General features: G+C 45.5%; 1 long non-coding RNA gene across 1 annotated transcript in view; it reads right to left on the reverse strand.

Annotated features, from left to right (window-relative positions):
- Positions 1 to 562: 562 nt before the first annotated feature.
- LOC122461506 overlaps positions 563 to 20,654 on the reverse strand; it is a 43,833-nt gene continuing 23,741 nt past the window's right edge. The window contains exons 2-3 of the long non-coding RNA XR_006283442.1: positions 6,378 to 6,500; positions 563 to 710 (exon numbers count right to left, since the gene is read on the reverse strand). This is a non-coding gene — a long non-coding RNA (uncharacterized LOC122461506). The remainder of the gene's footprint in view (positions 711 to 6,377; positions 6,501 to 20,654) is intronic.

Below are 20,654 nucleotides of genomic sequence, written 5' to 3' on the forward strand. Positions count from 1 at the left end.
CGCAATTGGCACTCATTGACCACCCTGTTAGCAGTCACAGCGAGTCCAGGGACTGAATAGGCTATGGAGATTAATCCCCCCTCTCACCACTAGAGATGGTCAATGTGCTTGAGGTACATTAGCAAGATAGCGTGTGGGAAACCTGCACGGCCATAGCCTGTCCTGTACGTGCCCACCACAAAAGAAATGGAAATCAGTAAGCTACGTAGTAAAACCATGCGACTGGATTAGCCAATCAAAATTATGGAGATTTCAAGACCACTTTACAATTTTTTCCACTATTATGGAGATGGCAGAGACAAACTTAGAAGCAGCTGGCCCTGGTTTGTGATTCGAACAAGAGCATCCAGATCTCCCTATGCGTTTGTGACATTGGATCTTACCTCGTTAAATGATGCCATAAATCACACTGGTCATTAACGGCATTTGCTTCATGCTTAGATAACAGCCTAGATCATGTGCTAATTGAACTCTATAGGGAAAGATGAAAAAATGTGTTTCACTACATAGCTGTGGCAGCGGTTAAAGGATAAAACACACTGTGGTTAGATGCGGCTGCTGTAAAGTTTATTGAATTTGAAACAGATATCGAAGAGCAAATCACTTTGCAGGTTCTTGCGGATGTCAGGGAGCAATTCACTCTGCCAGGAACTTGAACCTAAGAGCACCTGTATTTCACTGACTCTCAGACATCAGGAAGCTTTGAGCACCTAGAAAGTGAATGAGAGTGCTTCAGTGGCCCTACTGACTAGCAGCTACTACCAGGCAGGACGGAGAAGGATCCTGACCCCATAGTTTTTATGTTGCTTCTCACATCTGTGTGTAAATGTGGCAGCTTCGGTGTGAAAATGCAGTACTAGCTGCTGCAGTATCTGCCCAAGTGACAGGACCGATTTGTCTTTTGCAAAAGTTAGCCAGTCAGGGGCAGCCGTAGGTGTGTCTCTGCCCTAGGTGATGAATATTTGGGTTCTCTGTCCTCAAGTCAAGAAGGAGAATCTTCCATGTCTTTCCCTTCCTTGGGCCACTTGCCTGTCTTTTCCCTTTCCCTGCTGCCTGGGCCATCTGTCCTCCTGCCCTTTCTCTTGGCCAGCAGCCTCTTCCTACAGCCTGTGCTCTGGGGATTAGCTTCCAGATGTTGGAGTCTACTGACTAGCTGGCCTCATCTCGCAGTGAAAGTTCCCTCTGTCACGGCACCCCTCTGAAACACTATCTTAGGTGATTGCCAATCCAGTTTTGGACTAAAGCAGCTTCTGTAGGCAAGATGCTACAAACTTGTTGGTGAAAAGGATTCCACTATCCAAATGAAGAGCATCTTTATTTCAATGTCTCCTCTTGTGCACCGCCATAAAATGAGATTAGCAGGAGCTGACTGACTAGAGTCCTGGTAGATTTCTCAAGCTGTTTGGCATGGCCATCTCTGCTTTGCTCCAGGACACCTAGCCTTTTATTTTCCTCAAAGGTGAAGAGCGGGCTTTCCATCGAGAACCCATCTTGCTTTCCTCCAACTTCCCCTGCCCCATTTGTTCTCTCTCCCTCCTCCTGCTCTGTGTGTGTCTGTTCTTAATGCAAGTGCTGGCTTGTAATCCAAATCTCTGGCCGGCCAATCTCTCTCTGGAAGTTGTGGGAGGGTAGGTAGTAGCCTGGCTTTGGCAGTGAAGAATCACAGCCATGGGAGTATCTTTAACAGGACATCTGTCCCTCTCACTTTATTACAGACGCAGATTTCTCCCACACACAATCCAAACCACTATTATTCTAACCCTATTAAGTTAAAACATGTTTCACATTTGGGCCACTGAGGCTGAGCTCCCTTTGATCTACAGTTAGGCATGTCAGGTCTGCACAGAAAGACCTCTCCACAGAAGATGTGATAAAGGTGCCCCTAGTTACTTACATATGCAGTGTTATGTGTGTTGCCTTCACTCATTTTTTGCTTCTGCCTTTGGGGGACCGGTCATTCCAGTTTTCACTTTAAAGCCACACACCCTAGTACAATCTGACTTCAGCGTAAGACACCAATCATAGAATCATAGAATAACAGAGTTGGAAGGGACCTCTGGAGGCCATCTAGTCCAACCCCCTGCCCAGAGCAGGACTAATCCCAACTAAATCATCCCAGCCAGGGCTTTGTCAAGCCTGACCTTAAAAACTTCCAAGGAAGGGGATTCCACCACCTCCCTAGGTAACGCATTCCAGTTTTTCACCACCCTCCTAGTGAAAAAGTTTTTCCTAATATCCAACCTAAACCTCCCCCACTGCAACTTGAGACCATTACTCCTTGTCCTGTCATCTGCTATCACTGAGAATAGTCTAGATCCATCCTCTTTGGATCCACCTTTCAGGTAGTTAAAAGCAGCTATCAAATCCCCCCTCATTCTTCTCTTCCATAGACTAAACAATCCCAGTTCCCTCAGCCTCTCCTCATAACTCATGTGTTCCAGTCCCCTAATCATTTTTGTTGCCCTTCGCTGGACTCTCTCCAATTTTTCCACATCCTTCTTGTAGTGTGGGGCCCAAAACTGGACACACGACTCCAGATGAGGCCTCACCAATGTCGAATAGAGGGGAACGATCACATCCCTCGATCTGCTGGCAATGCCCCTACTTATACACCCCAAAATGCCATTGGCCTTCTTGGCAACAAGGGCACACTGTACACTCATATCCAGCTTCTCGTCCACTGTCACCCCTAGGTCCTTCTCTGCAGAACTGCTGCCTAGCCATTCAGTCTCTAGTCTGTAGCGGTGCATTGGATTCTTCCGTCCTAAGTGCAGGACTCTGCACTTGTCCTTGTTGAACCCCATCAGATTTCTTTTGGCCCAATCCTCCAATTTATCTAGGTCCCTCTGTATCCTATCCCTACCCTCCAGCGTATCTACCACTCCTCCCAGTTTAGTGTCATCCGCAAACTTGCTGAGGGTGCAATCCACACTATCCTCCAGATCATTAATGAAGATATTGAACAAAAGCGGCCCCAGGACCGACCCTTGGGGCACTCCGCTAGATACTGGCTGCCAACTAGACATGGAGCCATTGATCACTACCCATTGAGCCCGACAATCTAGCCGACTTTCTACCCACCTTGTAGTGCATCCATCCAGCCCATACTTCTTTAACTTGCTGACAAGAATACTGTGGGTGACCGTGTCAAAAGCTTTGCTAAAGTCGAGGAATAACACGTCCACTGCTTTCCCTTCATCCACAGAACCAGTTATCTCATCATAGAAGGCAACTAGATTAGGCAGGCATGACTTTCCCTTGGTGAATCCATGCTGACTGTTCCTGATCACTTTCCTCTCGTCTAAGTGCTTCAGAATTGATTCCTTGAGGATATGCTCCATGATTTTTCCGGGGACTGAGGTGAGGCTGACCGGCCTGTAGTTCCCAGGATCCTCCTTCTTCCCTTTTTTAAAGATGGGCACTACATTAGCCTTTTTCCAATCTTCTGGGACTTCCCCCGATCGCCATGAGTTTTCAAAGATAATGGACAATGGCTCTGCAATCACATCCGCCAATTCCTTTAGCACTCTCGGATGCAACTCGTCCGGCCCCATGGACTTGTGTACGGCCAGTTTTTCTAAATAGTCCCGAACCACTTCTTCCTTCACAGAGGGCTGGCCACCTCCTCCCCATGCTGTGCTGCCCAGTGCAGTAGTCTGAGAGTTGACCTTGTTCGTGAAGACAGAGGCAAAAAAAGCATTGAGTACATTAGCTTTTTTCCCATCCTCTGTCACTAGGTCGCCTCCCTCATTTAGTAAGGGGCCCACACTTTCCTTGGCTTTCTTCTTATTGCCAACATACCTGAAGAAACCCTTCTTGTTACTCTTAACATCCCTCGCTAGCTGCAACTCCAGGTGTGATTTAGCCTTCCTGATTCCATTCCTACATGCCCGAGCAATATTTATATACTCATCCCTGGTCATTTGTCCAATCTTCCACTTCTTGTAAGCCTCTTTTTTGTGTTTAAGATCAGCAAGGATTTCACTGTTAAGCCAAGCTGGTCGCCTGCCATATTTACTATTCTTTCTACACATCGGGATGGTTTGTCCCTGTAACCTCAATAAGGATTCTTTAAAATACAGCCAACTCTCCTGGACTCCTTTTCCCCTCATGTTATTCTCCCAGGGGATCTTGCCCATCAGTCCCCTGAGGGAGTCAAAGTCTGCTTTTCTGAAGTCCAGGGTCCGTATTCTGCTGCTTTCCTTTCTTCCTTGTGTCAGGATCCTGAACTCGACCATCTCATGGTCACTGCCTCCCAGGTTCCCATCCACTTTTGCTTCCCCTACTAATTCTTCCCGGTTTGTGAGCAGCAGGTCAAGAAGAGCTCTGCCCCTAGTTGGTTCCTCCAGCACTTGCACCAGGAAATTGTCCCCTACATTTTCCAAAAACTTCCTAGATTGTCTGTGCACTGCTGTATTGCTCTCCCAGCAGATATCAGGGTGATTGAAGTCGCCCATGAGAACCAGGGCGTGCGATCTAGTAGCTTCTGCGACTTGCCGGAAGAAAGACTCGTCCACCTCATCCCCCTGGTCCGGTGGTCTATAGCAGTCTCCCACCACAACATCACCCTTGTTGCTCAGGCTTCTAAACTTAATCCAGAGACTCTTAGGTTTTTCTGCAGTTTCATACCGGAGCTCTGAGCAGTCATACTGCTCCCTTACATACAGTGCAACTCCCCCACCTTTTCTGGCCTCCCTGTCCTTCCTGAACAGTTTATACCCATCCATGACAGTACTCCAGTCATGTGAGTTATCCCACCAAGTCTCCATTATTCCAATCACATCATAATTCCTTGACTTTGCCAGGACCTCCAGTTCTCCCTGCTTGTTTCCCAGGCTTTGTGCATTTGTATATAGGCACTTGAGATAACCCGCTGATCGCCCCTCGTTCTCGGTATGAGGCAGGAGCCCTCCCTTCTCACATGCTCCTGCTCGTGCTTCCTCCCGGTATCCCGCTTTCCCACTTACCTCAGGGCTTTGGTTTCCTTCCCCCGGTGAACCTAGTTTAAAGCCCTCCTCACTAGGTTAGCCAGCCTGCTCGCGAAGATGCTCTTCCCTCTCTTCGTTAAGTGGAGCCCGTCTCTGCCTAGCACTCCTCCTTCTTGGAACACCATCCCATGGTCGAAGAATCCAAAGCCTTCTCTCCGACACCACCTGCGTACCCATTCATTGACTTCCACGATTCGACGATCCCTACCCCGGCCTTTTCCTTCCACGGGGAGGATGGACGAGAACACCACTTGCGCCTCATACTCCTTTATCCTCCTTTCCAGAGCCACGTAGTCTGCAGTGATCCACTCAAGGTCATTCTTGGCAGTATCATTGGTGCCCACATGGAAAAGCAGGAAGGGGTAGTGGTCCGAGGGCTTGATGAGTCTCGGCAGACTCTCCGTCACATCGCGAATCTTAGCCCCTGGCAAGCAGCAGACTTCTCTGTTTCCCCAGTCAGGGCGGCAGATAGATGACTCAGTCCCCCTGAGGAGAGAGTCCCCGACCTCCACCACCCGCCTCCTTCTCTTGGGAGTGGTGGTCATGGAACCCCCAACCTTAGGACAGTGCATCTCATGCCTTCCTCTGGTGGAGTCTCCTTCTGCTCCCTTCCCCCAGACGTATCATCTGGGCCACTCCCTGCAATGGTACCTGTGGAGAGAACATGAAAACGGTTACTTACCTGTATCCGCGTTGCTGGTATATGGACGTTCCCCCTTCTTCTTCTGGAGGTCACATGTTGCCAGATTTCTTCACCATCCTGTCCGCGCTGCACAGCCTGCTCTGAATCTTCAGAACCTTGTGCCTGTAGAAGCATATCCTGACGTCTGTCCAGGAAATCTTCAGTTTCTCTTATGCAACGCAGGGTCAATACCTGTTGCTCCAGACCTTGAACCTTCTCTTCCAATATGGAGACCAGCTTGCACTTTGTACACACAAAGTCGCTTCTGTCCTCTGGAAGAAAGACAAACATGGCACATCCAGTGCAGGTCACAACAGTTGAACACTCCCCATCCATATTACCTTCCTACTATGAGCTTCCTCAGGAGATGCAGTAATTACTCAGAGAAGTCGTTAGGGTGTAAGCCTCAGTGGGCTCACCCCAGGCGAACTCCCAGGCAAACTCCTGCTGTTTGCTGCTCTGCTGTCCCCCGCCGCTCAGCTGGTTCGCGGAGCGCCGGCTTTTTTAAACAGCCAGGCTCACCTGAAACAAAACACCCCCAACTCCCGCCCTTTTCAGCCAACCAATCAAGCACTCGCTCAAACTTTCAAGCTGCCCTCACTACAAACACTCCGATCCTCTCACCAAACACACACTCAGTCGGAGCAGAGTGAATGACACAGACCTCTTTTTCTAACCTCGAATTTTTCATGAGAAATGGTGCTTACCAGATTCTGTGCTAAGATCAGATCCATCAGAATAGGCTCCCAGTTTAGAAGTGAGGAAGTACAATGGTTAGATCACGGGACTGGGTGTTGAGAAAGCTGAGGTTTTACCCTGCCCCCATCTCACTGTGGGACCATAAATAAATCATTAAAATCAGATTGTGCCCCATATTTCACACCAGTAAATATTTACTTTCATTCCAGGGCTCTCGTGATCATAGAATCATAGGGTTGGAAGGGACCCCAGGAGGTCTAGTCCAACCCCCTGCTCAAAGCAGGACCAACCCCAACTAAATCATCCCAGCCAGGGCTTTGTCAAGCCAGGCCTTGAAAACCTCTAAGGATGGAGATTCCACCACCTCCCTAGGTCACCCATTCCAGTGCTTCACCACCCTCCTAGTGAAATAGTGTTTCCTAATATCCAACCTAGACCTCCCCCACTGCAACTTGAGACCATTGCTCCTGGTTTTGTCATCTGCCACCACTGAGAACATCTGAGCTCCATCCTCTCTGGAACCCCCCTTCAGCTAGTTGATCCTTAATAAAAAAAAAATATATGTAAAACACTTTGAGATCTTTTTTGATCCAACTGTAAAATATCATCATTTAGAGTGACCATATTTTTAACATAACCGCCCCCCCCCCCCCCGAGCACTTTTGTGACATGTTTTAGGGGAGCAAGATACTCAAATAAAAAAACAAATTGCCCCTTCTATGATTGTGTTCCGATGTTGCTCATGTCAGCTTTAGCTCAGCCTCAGTATGTATGTGTCCCAGAGTCAAAGAGTTTTTCCCTACACATTTAGTCTTCTGAATGAGTTTATCATGAAACTAACAAAGCTGATTGGAAAATGGAATTTCCACCCCAAAGGAAATTCTGATAGTTTAGCATTTGTTTTTGGTCTAAATCAGGATGGAAAGTTTAAATGTCAAAACTTTTTGCAGATCAAAAAGTTCTCAAAACTTTTGATTCAGAAGCCAGAGGTAGTTCCATATGCATAGCAGCAGCTCAGCTACAAGGAAAGACCATTATAGGAGAGGTAAATCAGTTGAGGAGCAGGGCCCATAGAGGAGAATGGCAGCAGGAGGGAGGTGGGAACTCAGATGCACCGCAGCACCCCTTTGAAATGCAGAAATTAAGGTCGACCTGAAACACAAATGTTTTGCGTTGGGTCGACAAACCAAAGTTTAATCTCAGGTCATCCTGAAACACTGAGCTTGGATTCACCTGTCAGAAAATGCCACCAAAATCTGGACAACTTTGATGTTGACAAAAACCTCATTTTCAGATGGGAAAATGTTTTGTTAGAGATTTTTCAGCCTGCCCTGGACTTTTTTGAAGATCTGTGGCATGAAAGCACCCTGCCAGTACCTAGAAAGGAAGGATTCCTAGCAATAGCCTATTGCAAGTTATTCTCGTCAGACCTGCTTCAGAGTCAAGCCCCCAAATCGCTTGAATCGTGCTCAGATCCAGCATTATAAATTAAAACAAGCTCCTGAAAAACCTTCCCCCTTCAGGTAAATAAAAACAAAATGATGGCACTTGGAGAACAAATGAACATAAAATACAGCAGGGCCAGACTATCTAGCCCCGCTGACTCCAACGCCTTACCCCTCCACATTCCCAACAGACAGATTAAAATCTAACATGTGGCTTAACTCTTACACACAACATGCTGTGAAGGATGGGAAAGGAAGGAAGACTGTAACAGCATCTGCCTGGGAGGGAGGTCTGCTCCCTTCAGACACTAGCTGACCCCAAAGGGCTAGATAATAGCTTTCAAATAAGAGCCCTGAATAAGACCATTAGACCTACAAAAGCCTTCATAAAGACTAGGCTACTGCTGGGCAGAGATCAGAGCCCACCATGCTGACCATATTGTCTCAGCGTTTCCTTGTACTCCACCATCTGAATCCATTTGTGGTCTCTTTCCTTATACTTGATTGTAAGCTCCTTGGGGCTGGGACCGTCTTATTTTTGTGTGCCTAACAAGTGCCTAACACAACAGGAACCTGGTCCAGGAATGCAAATAATTAACAATAAAAGGTGGTTGTGACACAAAGGCTCCTTGGTAAAGGAACCCCAGTTCTTTGCAAATGACTCATCTCAGACCTGACAAACTCACTACACCAAACACATGTCTTTCAGGAAATTTATCCATAAAGCATAGCATATCAGGTTTCTACAGAAAGCTCTTAACTTGTCAAGCTTTATAATCACTGTGAGATGTATGTACAGGTAATAATGAAGGAATAAGAGAAGTATATTGAAAGTATGCTGTATGGACTTGGAGTAAAAGCTTGTCACCAGGAGATAATGTGTCTCAGTACTGGCCCATTCAAGCAAGAAGGAGATGTCCTCCCGCCCTGATAAGCAGAGGATGTAATGCAAGGTTCAATTGTCTCGCCTTGCTCCATCCAAAGCCTTTCAATGAAAAGGCCTCAGAGACAACTGCAAGCAATGGAAATCACCCTGTCTATGGCTAAAGACAAAAGACTGCTTCAGTATAACACAGGGTGGGGAAGGCACTCTGTATCCCTTCACTGAGGCGACATCTCGAGGGGCAGGGGCGTTCTTATGAAAAACTGGATCCTGGTTCCTGTGAAACCAGCCAGCTCTGCAACAGATGTGGGGTAACCTGCTTTATTAGACAGGAAAGGTAACTGTTAATAAGTGTTGGACCAGCTTCACATTTTATTACTTTGTTTTGTATTGTAACCATCTGTTCCCATCACTGTCTTGTTTCTCTTAGAATCTCTGTCCTTTCCTAAATAAACCTTTTTTTATTATTATTACAAGTGCTGTGTGTTATACAGGAGTGGTGGTTTAAGGTGAAGCTGGCAAACTGGGGTACGCTGTTCCCTGGAGTGCAGAGAATCTGGGACTTCTGTGAGCAGCCAGTGTCAGGGGCTGGTTACCACAGGGGAATGCTTCAAAGGGACTCAGGGCAGTGGTGCACCTACTGTTAACCTGCAAGGCAAAGACAAGGCTGGCATGGCCCAGAGGAGGCTGGTTGACAGGCTGGTGTTGTTAGGGTGCTAACACGCAGCTAGGCACAGGCAATACTCCCTCACGCTGGAGACAGGGTAACAGGTGACTCACAGTCCTGGGTACCCCAAGAACCACAGTTGTACAGAATAAAAAGCCTCTAAGGAATGACTTTCAGGGTCCACAGTTGAACAGAAGCCCCATTGAGCTCAATGGGAGTTTTGCTCAGTTCAGGATGGTAAAATTTGGGCCTACATTCTTCCTTGCTCTGGATTTTTAAGTACCTTCTGTCTTGTGTGTATCTGTCTGCTAGACTTTTTTGTCCCTACTTTTCTACTTTTTCTACTTTTGCAAACAACAACTCAACTTTATCTGGGGTAGCAACAGCAGAGCCCTAGCATAGACCAGTCTCCTGCAACTGCTACCATCATGTTGTCCAACCTTACTCAGAGAAGGTCTAAACAAGCTGGTGGTAAATATGCCAGTGGTCACCACCACTCTCTCTCTCTCGGTAAAATGAGGGAGCTGCAGTGATGTTGGCAACTGTGATAAATTTGAGGTAAAAGGGACTGGTTTAGCTCAGGGAGATAATGTGGTCTGGTGACGAGGACATTGGTGTGGAAGTCAGGAATCCTGGGTTCTAATCCCAGTTCTGCCTCTGACATTGGGATTGTTTCTCCTCCCTCCCTTTGTCTATATAGACAATAAATTCTTTGGGGCAGAGACTCTTGCACTCTTTGGCTTTGTACCATGCACGGCACTTAGACGCTAAAATAATTTTAACAACAAAGACCTTGGAGCAGAAGCCCTTCGCTGCAGCTGCCATCTTTGTTTCTCTGTTTTAAGTTTTGCTGAGTACATTGATGGCTCTAAGCAAATGATAATAAACACTAAATGTTAATTGCAACACTTTTCTAAATAGTTCCATCACATGTACAGAAAAGTGAATGGATCCAAATTCATCCCCAGTGTAACTCCATTGACTTCAAGGGAATTATTGATTTGACCCAATATTTGTATATACACTCTGGTTCTCTCTTCCAGTAAAGTCAGAGTCATTTGAGCCCCGCACTGCTGGTGGCTGATTCCTCTCTCTCCATGTACATGGGCAATTACATAGGCCCAGCGAAATAAGGCAGTAAAAAATATTGGTCTTTGTTATCTTTTTTTCTCGATTCAATATTTCATGCACTTAACTCCACTTTGCAGCTCCTCTTAGTTTATTCTGCATAAATTATACCATTACGGTTCCCATTATCACGAGGGGTCTGCAAATGAATAGCAGGCATCCCGTTCACATTCGGTATGTTTAAACAGGATGCCAACAGCGGGAAAGGATGTAACACAATGAGCACACACTATTTCCAGTGGCAAGGATTGTGTTCCACCTGCATAAATAGAGTTTACAAGCCAACACTGTGGTTGATTGTAGAGGCATTGTCTCTCCAGTAACATGCCCGCCTGTTCTAAGAGTCATTGTTTTCTTTTCCAGCTTGGTTGGATCGCTCGCCTTCCAAATTGATTTAAACCACCCTCTCCCCCCAAATTACTATCTTTGGGAAAAGACAGCCTTTGTTCACAGCTCACAGGTTAACGATACGCTGCAGATTTAGAAGTACAGCAATGAGCAGTTTCAATAAATAAATTCCCCCCATGAACCTGACCCCTGCTTGCCACAGATGTGAAAAGCAACTTGTGTTGGCTCCTCCAGTGGCCGTCAGGAACTTTGCTATAAATTGTGATCCTAATGTCAACAGCTTTCATATTTTATTGACCACTATATCACCTCAGCTGTCGCTGTTCACAGTTCAACTGCAAGGCATAATCTCCAGCTTTAATCCAGGATAAATCCTGATGTGCACTCCTTTCTCTCTTCATGACAGCTCTCCACAAACCCTAATGAATTCTATTCTCTGTGTGAAGGTGACTTACTTCAGCAGAGGATCTTGTTGATGGGTATAAAGCATGTGTGGTGAATGGGCATGAAGTGGATCCTGACTCTGAATATCCTCAACAACGAAAGTATTTGAAATCTAGGCCTAGACGTGAGATCAGGCTTGTCTTTAGTTGTAGGAACATGGTAATAAAATGATTCACACACAGCTTGTCACGCACGCACCAAGGGAGGAACGAAATGGAAAGTGCAATTCCTCTGAAAGTCACCACGCTTGTAACATTAAGTGCAAATAGATGAAACACCCCAGTCAGCTCGTGGTTATAACTGGAGGATCAAAAGATTGCAATATTTAAAACAGACCTTTGCGCCAGCTAAAATGTCAGATTAAAAATATAATGTGGTTTAATTGCTTGGAATAACACAAAGGGCAGTTCGTTTAAATGGAAGGTATTTGGCAACTTGGTACATTGTAAAGTGTTTAATAACATGCCAGTCAGACCCTTGAAGCACTGATGTCAATTTAGTACCCGGCATGTTAAACATCCTGCACCACATGCGCTGGACGTATCTTTTAATGTAAAGGGTTTAAGTGGAATTTAAGGCTCCAGAGAGGTGCTGGATTGACAGTCCTACTTATTTATAGAACAGCTACAGCATGAGCAAAAGCAATGAAAGCTTCCTCCAGCACTGCTCTTGCCCGCATGCTCTGCTCTGGCACAAGAGGGTCGCTCTGTCACCAGGACCCATTCTGTCCCTGCAGAGAGTGCCGAAGAGGCACTCGCAGCCCCTTGTGCAGTGGTTCTTGTACCCTGGACAGTGAGGAAATGGGGATCCCTTTCACATGGGGAGACTTGTAAAATGGTTTGCTAGGGCTGGAGTTGATCCAGACGGGAAGGCAGCCATCACTGGGGGTCCAAATCCAATAGACCCACTTCCCAGTCTCCAGTGGGTACATCTTGTACCAGTGGAGCCCATCATGAGATGTCATCTTGTGATCCAATTAAATATCCGCTAACATGCAGTGGTTGCCAAGAGTACAAATTTCCTGGACTAGCAGCAGACCCTTCTCAGTTCTAATCTGGAGCTCGCTGCCTCTCTGTACGCTAAAGCCAACATCTATCAATCTTTAAAGCATGATGTAAAGCTAACCAATTAAATCAGACTTTTAATTAATTACAGTCTTGTCAGTTGAAGGTGTGGGCCTACTGGATGAAAAGGAATTAAATATAGAATACATTGTCCTTGTGGTCTATTAGCTATTTTGTGTTAGTTTGCAAAGCTGATGGATAATGCAGAAGCCCCTGAATAAATAACACTGTGAGAAATTCCACTGTGTACACACACTTCTGCTCCTATATAATAAATTGCCTGTTTCTACCTTAGAAATTAAAGGCTAGCGGGCACCAACCCAGTTCCCTGCAGGTTTTACAGGGATGGTTCAACTTCAAAGTGTTGGAAGCTTTGGTACAAATAACGACAGAACAACTCGATACTTAGCTCAGCCCCCTGAGCTGAAAGTCTCACGAGAACAGGCCTGCTTGTGAGGATTCAGATACCACCAGCATCCAACCAGAGCAGACTTTCTTATGATACTTTAGACCTTCTGATTTGGGTTCCAGTTGGAAGTAAAAAGTGGAAAATATTGAGAGTAAACAAATGAACCAAACTTTTAAAAGTTTAAAACAGGGAAACGTTTGGTTCAGAATTAGAGTGAAAGTTCAGTGGTCAGCTGGTCCCTGATTTTGACTGTTATGCTGTGGCCTGTGATTGTCCTTTTGAGGGCTGTCTTGTGGATAAAGCCCTGTACTGCGACTCAAGAGATCTGGGTTCAGTTCTCGACTCTGACACAAGCTCCCTACATTACCCTGAGCAAGTTACTTAGGGCTTGTCTACGTTGTGCCTTTGTCAGCACCAGCTGGTTTGTAAATTCTAATGCACAACAATACGGTTTGAAAAGAGACTATATCAATGTGTACTAGGGAACTTCTAGTGCACAGCAAGAGTCTACAATGGTCAATAACTGTACAACTCACTGGTGTGCATTACAATTTATATCCCAGCTAGTGTGGACTGATTTAGTTGGGGACTGGTCCTGCTTTGAGCAGGGGGTTGGACTAGATGACCTCCTGAGGTCCCTCCCAATCCTGATATTCTATAATTCAGTGACTAAGGGTCCATGTTCAAGCCCTGTTCCCCATCTGTGCTTCTGTTCCCCATCAATAAAATGGAGATAGTAATATTTCCTTTGTCTGTCTTGTCCCTTTACATCGTAACGTCTTTGTAGCAGGGAATGTTACACACCGAGTACAATGAAGCCCCGATCTTGGTTAGAGGCTTCTAAAAACTACTATAATACCACTAACTAAACTAAACTAACAAAAAAAAAAAAAAAGATCCTCAACTGGTTGGAACTGGTGTAATGCTGATTTACACCAGCTATGTGTAGTTTTGAAATACATAGATATTAAGTTACAGGCACCTCCAGTTTATCATTACCATGCATGATTTTTTAAAAGGGGGAATATAATAAATAAAACATGGCAACCAAGGCTACTGGCAAAACAGAATTGGAGTTTAAGGGCCTTTGCAGGAAGTTGGTTGTCTTTGGAAAACATTGGAGGACATAGTTTTCTTGTTTGCTCAAAGTTATTTTTCTTTTATTAAAATCAACTGTTCAAAAACTTAAATTGGTGGGAAAAATGGTCTCTGCCAAGTGTATCCAACTCGAGATGAAAAAACACCAACCAGGTCTTTACATTGTGGTATGGATGTTATTTCCATCTGGGTCATTAGCAAACATTCCACAATACAAACCCCAAGCAAGATTGAAAATCTCTAATTTGGCACCATAAGCAACAGACTTTACCACCTCTATTATGATCCCAAACACTTCTTAACACCAACGTGCAGTTCTGGACCTAATGGAGCATAAATACGTAGAGTATGTTAACATTTATAATTTCCCCTTACTCACAGGACAAAAGGTGTACATTACTTAAATCTGGGGCTGCTTTCTCATGCCAGATAAATCTCAAAATAAATATAGTTTAAAAGGGAAAGATAATCGTTTCAGCACAACTCTTAGTTTGGAGAGTTGGACAAAGAAGGTAAATATTTATTCCTATAGTTATTTCTTGGAAAGCTCTCATGACCATACATTGCTCCAGGCTTAGAAATTCCTCTTAGCAAGCGAGTCACAGGCATATCTCAGATAGGTTAGAGCAGGGTTTGCTTTCCCCACGCAACACAAGCTTTAGATGGTTATCTGAAATCTTCTCTGCAGGTCTTGGGACTGCAAAGTTGGATTGGAAATGTCATGCGAACAGGCTTTCTTACAGGATTTTTTTTTTTTTTGGTGCTTTTAGTGAGGCTGGCAGTACTAGGGGAACAGCTGCTCAGGTAGTTATTCCAGCAGTTCCACCTACCAACCGGATCAGAACCAGAAGTTTCAATAAGGAGCAAAAGTGGACAATAATGGCTAAAAAAGGCTCATGTTTGGGATCAGGTGGAATTTTGGGCAAAGTATTCACACCCGGTAAGTATCTATGCAGATATGCTCTAGTCAAACTCAAGTTATTGGGCTCAATACATGGGTAGCTGGGTGAAATTCTACAGCCTGTGGAATACAGGAAGTCAGACTAGTGATCGAATGACCCTTTCTGGCCTCAAAAATCTTTGAACCAGGTTTGCTTATTCCTTACGAAAAGATGACCAGCAAAGAAAAAAATAAATTTGTGCCTCTTTTTGGCTGATTTATGACTACAGAAGGACTAAAATTATTATTAATTCCCTGTTTGTTTTTAATATTAGAAATTCCAGTTTAGTCTCCCAGGTATTTCCTGGTAGGAGCTATGGTCAATTGGAGATATAGCAAGTTTAGAAGATCAGGGACACTACATGAGCCAATGCTGATTAACTGAGAAGGGAAGGTAGAGAGAGAAGGTGGGTGAGGTGATGTCTTTTATTGCACCAACTTCTGTTGGTGAGAGCCAAGTTTTCCGGCTTAATCAGAGCTCTTCTTCTGGTCTGGGAAAATGACTCAGAGTGCCACAACTAAATACAAGATGGAACAGATGCTTCAGCATAACTTCTTAATGGGACCAGTCAAGGTGAAGTGGCCTGGTGTGAGAAGGGAAGTGATTTTTATTCAGACTCTTTAAATCACTTTCTGATTGGTTTTGCTGACACCTTTCTCACTCAAACACCATGGAGACCTGTGGAAAACTGATATCTGTATGCAAGAGTTGACACCACACCCCTTCAGTTCAGGGTTGGAAAAAACCCACAGTTCATATCTGAAGCCTCACAAGGTTCTTCAGGAGCAGAAAAGACCAGATGTGAGAGTCCTGATATTTCTTAAAGGTCAAAACCATGCAGAACACCCCCTGCTCTCCGCATCTGTGATCACTATACAGACATGCAAAAGGGCTCATGCATTTTTGCCTTTGCAGGCCACCTTTAAAGCTGTAGAGACTTTGCCCCTCTCGCTCCATCACAGAATCAGAGTTGTAGGACTGGAAAGGACCTCGAGAGGTCATCTAGTCCAGTCTCCGGCACGCATGGCAGGACTAAGTATTATCTAGACCATCCCTGACAGGTGTTTGACTAACCTGCTCTTAAAAATCTCCAGTGACAGAATTCCACAACTTCCCTGGGCATTTATTCCAGTGCTTAACCACCATCACAGAACAGAATGAAGATTTGAGGCTCAGTTCAAAGTTCCCTTGTACTAGTCTTTGCACAGGCCCCTTCCATTTTTGGATGTAACTCAGAACCAAAAGTGTAAATGGCTGGTTTGAATCTTAGCCTGCAAGGCCAGAAGGGACCATTGTGAGCATCTAGCCTGATCCCCTGTGTCACACAGGCCATAGAACTTCTCCAGAATAATTCCTAGAGCAGATCTTTTAAAAATATATATATCTAATCTTGATTTTAAAATGGTCAGTGATGGAGAATCCACCTTGGTGGATTGTTCCAATGATTAATTACTCTCACAATTAAAAGTTTACATCTTATTTCTAATCTGAATTTGTCTAGCTTCAACTTCCGGTGATTTGAATTTCCAGACTTGAAGTGCTAGCTCTGGCTAATACTCTAACTAGATCTGATTTATTGGAGAACATTTCAGACGAGTTTCCCATAAACTGACACCATCATTATTTGTTATTTATTATTTGCACTGGGGACCCTTCTCATAAATCAAGGTCCGATGGTGTTAGGTATTGCACAAAATACAGAACACAAACATGGTCCCTGCCCCAAAGAGGTTACTCTAGTCAGCTGCTCTTTATATCAGCCCCTACCCAGAAAGATCAATTTGCTTAATTACATAATATCTGTCTCGTGCTTCGCAATAAAGCATCAGTACATTCTAAATATTATTATTAGGCAACAAGACGAGCATTTTACTGAAATCCACTGTCTTACAGGTTTAGTTTTGGCCATGGAGTTGCATTGTCTCGTCCCTTCTCCCCCAATCTGTAGACCCCCAGCAGTCATGTTGGAAGGTATGACAGGCTGGTGTGGACATGAAAGGATCCCGCACTCTGAGGGGGAGTTTAAACACCTTTGCAGCAGGTTGGATTATAAAACAGGGAGGTCAATGTAAAAAATGTTCTGCCAGACAGAAGAGTCCCAGGGTTTTCCTCAGCCAGAGACTGGAGTAAAGTATGAGTCTCGGCCCATTTCAGCCCAGGGCCAGACAGGAAGAGAAACACCCCCCTTGCCGGGTTCTCCTCACAGTTCTGCCCCTCTCCCTAGAGAGCCTCCCTGCCTTCTGCTAGATTCAGGCCCACATCCCCTGTCCAGTGTGATGGGATGCCATTAATTCCCCCCAGTGACCCTGCCAACGGATCTAAGCCAGAGGGAGAGCGTTAACCCCTTTCCTGCCAATAGAAGGAGGAGGCCTAGGACACAGAGTGTTCTCCTCCTTACGGCTGCTGATGGGTTTCTAATACCCAATGAGACTTTGTGCTTTTCCTCCTGGCCTCAGCTCCTTTGCCTTTCTCCATGTGCGCTACTGATTCCCTCCAGTCTGCTGTGCCTTGGAGCTGCCTGCCAAAACCCATATGCTCACAGCTGCCGGAGGCGGCTTGGACTGGCACGTCATAAGAGGCAGTCAGGGCCAAGTTTCCAAATTAAGATAAGGGGTTGGGTTGTGTTTAAAGTCATTCTGACAACGTGCTAGATACATCCGGGTGCAGTGTCGCTCATTAGCCCTGACAGAGCCCAGGCACGGGCTCGAATGCTCTCACGTATGTCTCACCTGTGCCTCATTGTCTGCTACAGGGGCCTATGAGGCATCCCCGTAAGAAGCTGCACTTTGATTACATATCCCTTTAGAGCTAATTCTTGCCTGTGTGTGCAGGGAAGGCAGGGAAATGGCGGCAGGACACCTTTTCTCCCCTGCACCTGTCCCATCTGCACAGAAGCAGGGTAGGATCCACACCTAGCACACCCTTGCCAACTAGGCAGCTGGACTGGCTAATATGCCCAGTATCACTCCCAAGGAGGTGTGGCCAGCTATCTTGGGGGTGTGGCCAAGTCCCCCCGTCTTATTTATAGGCAGGGCTGGTAGCACTTTAATCACTGACACAGAGAATGACAACCTACTATTGTCATAGCGGCAGCGATCTGGTTACAGGTTATAAGCCAGCTGATGTGCTTGTCAATATGATGCCGCATGATGGAATTTCCTTTTGTTCAGTTTGCTTTGTTAAGAACCTTGGAAATTACACACGCAAAACTACGTTAAAAGAACATTATTGTTATTATGTGGAAAAACCCAGCATGTGATCATATAATCCGTACCATAATTCAATTGCCCCAGGGGGCTGTGCAGCCTTAATTCCGGCATTTCCTACGTTTTGATTGCTCGACTTTGCAACCTTAATAATGCTCTTTTAACATAGTTTTGATGTGTAAGTTTGTGCATAAAGACTCATCTGGCAGCCAGCATTGAGTATCTGCCCATTACTCCTCTATAGAGCAGTAAGTAGTTTCCTCCCCTCCTTTTGCCCCCCAGCCTCAAAGCTCATTCCATCCCGTGAAGGCTGAAGCACTCCATAACCTTGTGCTGGGCTATTATTCTGCTGTCTTCCCACAAGCCTCTCAGGTAGGTTGATGGAAGGATTCTTTTCTTAACCGAGCTACCCCCTCTCGAGGGAGTGGATTTACTACAGTGATGGAAACCCCCCTTCTATTTCTGTAGCAAGTGTCTACACAACAGTACTGCAGTGGTGTAGTTGTGCGGATGAAGCACTTGTAGCATAGACATACCGTCAGAGAAGTATGGATCCAATGTTGCTGATTCTCTGCCAGCTGCTCCAGGTTGGTGAGGCTGTTTGGCTGTCATGCAGAATGGAATTCCCAATAAGTCGACAGTATATTCTACAAACTCGTGGACTCTAGGAAACAATCCTGCATTGACAGGAGTATGCAGTGGATGAGCTAATAAGACTTTTTCATTACTAAACTCTGAGTGCAACCCAGCAGTATGACCTCCAGTTAACGGATATGCATGTCTAACTGAACGCGAGCCGTGTATCCCCTAATAGCAGTTGTGACAAAGTTCCCCCTCTGCCTTGGGGGTCCTGCGCTTATTGGCGGATTTGCTCGCCTCAGAGGTTCACGGCAGCCCTCAGTTTGGCCACTTTCATGGCTCAAATCTGCCGTTCACTCAGTTAGCCTCATCACTGGCCAGCATGGGGAAAAGGAAGAAGAACAATCCCCGCAGCCTCTGCTGATCCACCTAGTGGATCGGGGAATAGGCCAGAGACCTTCCCCTCTGGTGGAATCCACAGTCCAGGTCAACTCCTCCGGTATCAAGTAGGGAGTTGGGGGAATGAAGGGATGGGGGGAACCCAGGCCCGCCCTCTACTCCGGGTTCCAGCCCAGGGCCCTGTGGATTGCAGCTGTATACAGTGGCTCCTGTAACAGCTGCGTGACAGCTACAACTCCCTGGGCTACTTCCCCATGGCCTCCTCCCAACACCTTCTTTATTCTCACCACAGGACCTTCCTCCTGATGTCTGATAATGCTTGTACTTCTCAGTCTTCCAGTAGTACGCCTTTTCACTCTCAGCTTCTTGCACCTCTTGCTCCCAGCTCCTTGCACGCACGCCATAAACTGAAGTGAGCTCCTTTTAAAACTCAGGTGTCCTGATTAGCCTGCCTGGCTTAATTGATTCTGGCAGCTTCTTGATTGGCTGCAGGTGTTCTAATCAGCCTGTCTGACTTAATTTTTTCTGGAAAGTTCCTGATTTTTCTGGAACCTTCCCTGTTACCTTACCCAGGGAAAAGGGACTACTTAACCTGGGGCTAATATATCTGCCTTCTTTCACTCTCCTGTAGCCATCTGGCCTGACCCCGTCACACAGTGTATAGATGGCTTGCTTCTTTGAACCTCCATAGTCCCATTTGTCTGAAGGTTTCGGATTGCTTTCAAACCCTTTGGAAAAGCAGGGCTGTACTGTGTCTTCTTTTGTGTACAATGAGAGCTCCTTGCATGGAAATATCAGGACCAATTTTGCTTTCCCTTGAACCAAACTAAATGAGGAACAACTTTAATAACTCAGTGAAGTTAACTGGTATAAAACCAATTTCAATGGGGCAGAATCAAGCCACTTCACCCCTGATTCTGTCGCTGAGAATACAATGGCTCTCGTTCCAGCTAAGCTGCTGCCTGAGTTGTTTCATTTCCGCAGCAGTTTCTATCACTGTTGTTTTTTATCTGGGCACTTCAAAAAAAAAATTGAACAAAAACATTTTCTTTTCAGGAAATAGGTTTTCATTGAATTCCAAATGTTCTGTGGTGAAAAATCAATTTTGGGGAAATTTTCTGTCAGGAAAATTGAAACAAAATGTTTCAGGTGAACATTAATTTCTACCTCTGCTTGAGCTGCTGCTGAGCCTCATGGGACTTGTAGATTTAGGTCCTTAATGGCTACAATTCCCTGCAATGGGTCCTTCTTCTCAGCCGGACTACATCTACCATGATGCACTGAGATCTCACCCTGTGACTGAGCTGGCAAAGAGCATCACGGGACTCCCAATATTTTATCGTTTCCCCATTGAAATGTTTCAGAATGGAACTTTTTGTTCTGTAAAAAAGCTTTGATATTTGGATTGTCTCCCCCCCGCCCCAGTTTGGGATGAAAATAAATGTCAAAATTTTGGAATTTCCCAAGGGAAAGAAATTCCATTTTTGATCATCTCTATTATCTATATAGTGCTGCCGTACACAGGGCTGTACAATGGGGGAAGTCTGCCAGGTAGTTAAGAGCTTCCTGGCCTGCACAGCAGGTACAATATATGCAGTGCAACATGAAGCACAGAGCAGCGTGAACTCTTTAAAGCACAAGGCCGCCACCTTTGTCTCTAAGAAATGTCAAATG

Source organism: Chelonia mydas, chromosome 8, assembly GCF_015237465.2.
Source record: "Chelonia mydas isolate rCheMyd1 chromosome 8, rCheMyd1.pri.v2, whole genome shotgun sequence".
NCBI lineage: Eukaryota > Metazoa > Chordata > Testudines > Cheloniidae > Chelonia > Chelonia mydas.